Source organism: Canis lupus, chromosome 1 (assembly GCF_011100685.1).
Source record: "Canis lupus familiaris isolate Mischka breed German Shepherd chromosome 1, alternate assembly UU_Cfam_GSD_1.0, whole genome shotgun sequence".
Classification (NCBI taxonomy): Eukaryota; Metazoa; Chordata; class Mammalia; order Carnivora; family Canidae; genus Canis; species Canis lupus.
Genome location: NC_049222.1, coordinates 95,502,558 through 95,508,765, shown reverse-complemented (window position 1 = coordinate 95,508,765; position 6,208 = coordinate 95,502,558). Strand labels below are relative to the sequence as shown.

The window sequence follows — 6,208 nt, the reverse complement described above, 5'->3', positions numbered from 1 at the left end:
TTTTTTTTTTTTTTCTGAAACCAGTAACATCTCAGACAGAAAAGCTGAGAGGAAGCCAATCTGGGTAGATAGACTGGTGCAATGATGTCTCTGTGCCTGGCATGGAGGTGCTGTCTTTTGAGAAAAATATCAGAAGTAAAGAAAGTGAAACAAAACAGAAAGACATGTGGGCACTTAAAAAAAATGATAGGACGTTAGTATAATCTGTGCTTTTGAAGAATTGGTTGCATCAAACTATGAAGAGATGTGGATCATATATTTATTTATTTTAATAAGAAAACAGGCGGTTTTGTCCCAGAAGTGAAGCCTCAGAAAGTGATGGGGGGACACTTCTGCCTTCCAGCACATCCCATAGGCATGGCACTGTCCTCCCCTACAACAAAGGCATACACCACAGAGATTGTATTTTGAATGGTGGTAGAGGGCCATGGGAGCCATGAGGGCTGAGTGATGTGCCATTCCTAAGAGGGGAACCAGGCACCTTGAGAGCCAGCTGTCTTCATCCCCAGGGGCGTTGCCAGCTCTGGGCACTTGCGGAGGAATAGGAGTTGGCCAAGGCCGACAACCACCTGTGGGGACAAAATAATCCAGCAAAGGTCTGGTAGTCATGCAGAGTCAGGCAGTGGGAATCTTCCGAGCATTAGACACAGGGTGGTTTTTCTCAGAAGATGTTTGCTGAATTTTGCGTGGAAGGTAAAAACATGATACTAAAGCTTCTGAAAAGTAGAGTAAGGTCTCCTGTAGCCTCAGAGTCTTTGGGAAACAAAGACCTGCAGCAGTAGGTGCCTGAGATGGGACCTCTGAGTGAAGCAGTGAGTTAACACTGAAGGTCTACTCTTGCATCTGGCCTGAGGGCCTCTACTGAATTTGGTGGAAGACCTCTGCTGGGGTCATTTACATGAGACTAGAGTAACAGTGTTACAGACTTGGGGGCCAACTGAAGCGTGCAGTGGACTCTTCACTCAAGACATTTATGAGATTTTGAAGCTGTTGTCTTGTTGGCTCAGGAGGAAGTGGAAAAAAGGAAGTAGATCTTCTGCAACCCACTAGATCCACTCTAGATTCTCAATTGAAAGGACTAGAGGTGAACTAAGGTAGACCGAATCTCACTAAAACTTACCCACACTGCCACCCAGTTCTGACTGAGTATGACTCTGACTGGTGTAAGGCTAAATACCTACCTGAAAAGAAAAAGGAAACTTAAAAGTTTCCCTGGTGCATAAGCGAAGGAGAACTCTGCCCTTCTAATGTCTCTGTATCATTTTGTTTCAGAAATTTGAAGTTGTAAGTGCTCTCTCAGCCTCTAAGAGATGTAGATAAATCTGTGTAAAAGCTAAATCAGACTCTTTGTAGCCTGGGAATGTCTTTCTTGGAGATCTTGGAGATATCTCTTTGAAATACAAACACCTAGGAGTGTGAGACTGTCTTTCTGTCTTAGGGGTTCAATTTTAGACACTTAGCTCCAAGTAGTAACTTCCTGCTTATGAAAAAGACACCGCAAATTCAAATTTTCTTTTTTGAGAGAGAAAGACAATTCACAAGAATGCAACAGTTGTGTATGCCCAGCTATAGAAAAGGGTGGGCTTCCGTTCTGTCTTCGCAACCTCTTTAGTGGTTTGTCTATGGTTATACAGTGCTAAATTAATGCTTATTCAATAAGAACACTATTTTCTTCTTGGTTTTTTTTTTTTTTTAATCTTTGTGGAAATGTTTTCTGGGTTGGCAGCAGGCTTTATTTTTAAGGGTTTCCCTAATACTGGATGTGGGGAATCAGTGCCTACACATCATCTAACAGAGAAAAAAAACCTCTCAGTAGTGTGAGATGTTATCACATCCTCTATGGATGTGCCTAGTACACTCTCAGAGTGCAGCCATGCAAAGAGACAAGGTGACAAAGCTGGTAACCAAGAGAGACAAGAGATGATAGAAATAGAATCACAGATGACCTAGCTATTGACTGTGGTAGACTGGGGCTTTAAAATAACTGACTGATGTATTTAAGAAATAGATGAAGAAGATAAAAAATGGAGGGTTTTATCAGAGAATTGGAATGTATGAAAATCCAATGAGCATTCTAGAAAGAAACAATATAGTATCTTAAATTATGACATCAGTGGACAAATGTGAGAGCATATTGGACAGGATTGTTGAACTAGAAGAAAAATCAATAGAAATAGGAAAGACTATAAGCATGGGGGTAAATACAATCTTAAGAGACATGTAGAACACACTCAACATTTCTAAGAGATGTGTAATTGGAGTCTCAGGAGAAGAAACAGAATAAATTAGAAGCAAAATTCAGTGTTTAAAATAAACAAAAACCAAGAGGTTTTTGGTGAGCCAAAACAAAACAAAATAAAATACCAGACCTTGGTCCTTTTTAGTAAAACTATCAAAAATCAATGACAAAATGGGACACCTGGCTGGCTCAGTCAGAAGACAATATAACTCTTGATCTCAGGGTCATGAGCTCAAGACCTACACTGGGCACAGAGATTACTTAAATAAATAAATAAACTAAAAAAAAAAAACGATCAAGAGAAATCTTTAAGGCTGCTAGGAAAGAGAGAACATTGAAGTATTCCTTCCATTTCTAATTACTTCATCAAACTATTTAAAATATGAACACAAAAGGAACTGCCACACTAAAGATCTCTCAATACTTTATTTGAAGGTCATAAATACATATTTTTAAAACACTGCTCCTGATGAGTAAGATTTTTAAAATTAAATTTGTGAGTTTATTTTATTCCTATGAATATGATTCTGAAAGCAGGACCTAAAACAAAAGTGGTTCCTTTGAACAAGAAGGTAAAATCATAAAGCAAGATACTCTCAGACAGAAAATCATAAATATAAACCTCTAAGAGGAAATGCTCAGCAGGGAAATAAATCTGATGCAAAAACAGAAGTAGAGGAAGAAACTGAGACTCCAGACAAATCAGAGAGTTATGTCGGTAAATACACTTTCAAGGAAACGTGTGTTGTGTGGCAAGGAAGGATGTGACATGCTTGCCTGTCATCTGGATTTATGCAAATACAAATATCCTGAAGTTCATTGACTAATCTCCTTGCCACATTACCCAGATTAAACAATACCACGATGTTTCACCTCCTTTTTAGTCCTTTTGTAATTTGGCATTGATATATATATGAAACTCCACTGCATTAAAATTGGTTCAGAAAAAAAATGATTTGCTATGAATCAACTAAAATCACTTTTAGGAGTCATATATATCCTCGATAAGTCAGTCTGCTATACACTTAAAAAAATCAATAGGGTCTTCCAATTTAGCTAAAACAATATGAGCACTTGAGTCCTTTTGGTCAAATTCTGACCTTCCTGATAAAAACTGACCAAAAGGGATGAATACCCCAGGCTATTTCTCTTCTATCACAGAAGATAGGCAACCTTGCAACTTTCCTGGATTTGCCTACTTTCCCTGATAACTTTGGAATTTCTTTCTGTAAAAATCTCATTTTCAGTAATTATGATGATGGGAAAAAAAGCTCATTTTCTCTGATGCTGGGTATGTGGGAATTGGCAAGAATAACACGACATGCAAGTTGAGTGAAGTGTTTGGATTCTGCCGAGCTAAGCCTGCAGTTTGTAGATCGTGTAAGAGAAACACTGAATTTAAAAGCAATACATAGAATTAATAAAAGTATCTATAATGGATGCAAATGGTATTTCTTACCATAGGTGATCTTTGAATGGTAATTGTAATAATCATTTCACTTGACTATGAAGATGTGATTTTTATGTCCGTGGTAACTTGGCTCAGTAGAAAGAACATAGAATCAGATGGGAATTCAAAACTCAGCCCAATTCTTCCTGGGTATGTTGTCTGTGGAAAAATGTTCAAGTCTTCCAAGAATTAATTTCTTGATAAGTAAAATTAAATGAGTAATCTTTAAAAAAATGCTCTGAGAATTGAGAGAGAAATAATAAAAATCTTTTAGCACAGTACCTGACACAAATGTCAGTCTCTTGTGCCCCCATCCTGCCTCAATCCTACAGACAGATATACATAAAAAGAGAATTAAATCACCCATTGGAGAAAGGTAGCAGTAAGTAAACGACCATATTTATGTTGCTAATTGACTAAAGGGTAAAGCTCCCCTTCAGCATGCATTTTATTCCTAAATCTCGTCATCTTGTCAGAAGACCTACTATGTATACAATGGAATATTACTCAGCAGTTAGAAACGACAAATACCCACCATTTGCTTCAAAGTGGATGGAACTGGAGGGTATTATGCTGAGTGAAGTAAGTCAGTCAGAGAAGGATAAACATTATAGGGTCTCATTCATCTGGGTAATATAAAAAATAGTGAAAGGGAATAAAGGGGAAAGGAGAAAAAATAAGTGGGAAATATCAGAAAGGGAGACAGAACATGGAAGACTCCGAACCCTGGGAAACGAACTAGGGGTGGTGGAAGGGGAGGAGGGTGGGGGGTGGAGGTGACTGGGTGGCGGGCACTGAGGTGGGCACTTGACGGGATGAGCACTGGGTGTTATTCTGTACATTGGCAAATTGAATACCAATAAAAAATAAATTTATTAAATAAAAAAAAAGGCTTACTTGGATTTAGGGAACAGTAAAAAAGAAAAATAACTAGAAAAAATTAATGCAGGGTTGGGCTTTCACCTTCAAAAATAAGCTTTCTTCATTATGAGAAACAAAAACAAAAAGCCAAGTCCTTATTGGCTACCATGTACTGACTATTTATTATATTTCTGTAACTATGAGTTTAAATAATTCAGTCTCCACATAATTCTGAGAAATGAGTATTGTTCGCTTCTCTTTACAGTGGAGAAACTGAAGCCAGATGTGTGTAGATAAATGTGTCACAGTCAGGTATCTATCTACTCAATGGTAGAAGCAGCATTCAACCCCAATTTTTTGGATTACAAAACTTGTATCCTTTATTTGTTATAGTGATTCTCTGACAGACTACACCAATATACCAATGTTTCTTCAGTGGTTTTATAGTAAAAATTTATAGTTATGGGGACACTTAAGAAAAGAAAAGAAGTAGGAAAGAAAGAAGAAAGAAAGAAAGAAAGAAAGAAAGAAAGAAAGAAAGAAGAAAGAAAGAAAGAAAGAAAGAAAGAAAGAAAGAGGAAAAGAAGGAGGAGGAGGAAGACTAAGACAGAATAAAGAAGAAGAAGAAAGAAGTCGGAGGCATCTGTTTAGGTCTTCTTCTCTTCGTTTTCTGTCTTCTTCTTCCCTCCGCTCCTCCTCCTCTCCTCCTGTCCTCCGCTCCCCGTCCTCCTCCTCCCACACTCCCCTCAATATCTAATGACAGGCATTCGAGTGCCCCGAAGGAAGGAAGATTAATGTGCTCTCAGGGGCTTAGAATTTTTTTGTTTTCGATTTAATTATCTCCAATTTATAGACACTTCTTAGATTCTTGAAAATATAGCACAAGGACTTCAACGAAATCCAAGACAAAATCAATATTATACTTACTTAACTGAACAATCAGTCTTGCACGGCAATTCAAACAAAGCTGGAGTCTTGTCATTACTGCCAAGTAGATGACATCTGTTCTGCTCCAAGGGGAAGAGGCCCTTTGCTGGAAGATCCTACCAGCAAGAGCAGCAGTCCCAGGACGTCAGCCCCCTGTCCGGCTTGCACATACTGGGCCTGCCAAAAAAGACACGACTCACACAGGCACTGGATGGAACAGTGCTTTACTTGCATGGTGAAGGGACGGGGCAAGATCGGCTTCAGTAGTGAGCATTGGTCTCCATGGGCAGCGGGTCTAACCCCTCGGCCTGTGCACCACGATGGTCTTCATGCATCCATCTCAGCAGGGGAAGTGCCTCATTTCCTCCCTGGTGGGAATAGGTAGGGCTGTGGGCTTGGCCAGGTGCCACATGGCACATACACACATTGAAGCAGAAGAAAGAATTGCATGTCAAGTCTGGAACAGGGGAATTTATTCCCAGACGAGGTGATAAGCCAGCACAGGCTACAAGGACTCCTATTTCCATGGAAGGGAATTCTCCAAGTCTGAGGCTACTCTCTTGATCAAGAGTTAATAGAAGCATGATCATCTTTTCCCACAATTACTATTTCATGAAATTAGAGTTCTATTTTGCTGCTTTTAGGTCTAGAAAGATTTTTCTCTCACCTGAATAGAATATGTGGGGTAACCTTTTATCAGGCCAAATAATCATTTATGAACAGGTAGGAAA

At 39.0% G+C, this 6,208-nt stretch overlaps 1 long non-coding RNA gene across 1 annotated transcript; it reads right to left on the bottom strand.

Moving 5' to 3' along the window:
- Positions 1-235: 235 nt before the first annotated feature.
- Positions 236-5,876, bottom strand: LOC119869682. Its single transcript, XR_005353192.1, has 2 exons — positions 5,478-5,876; positions 236-569 (listed from the first exon to the last, which is right to left on the bottom strand). It is a non-coding gene; the product is annotated as an uncharacterized LOC119869682 (long non-coding RNA).
- Between the last annotated feature and the right edge of the window lie 332 nt (positions 5,877-6,208).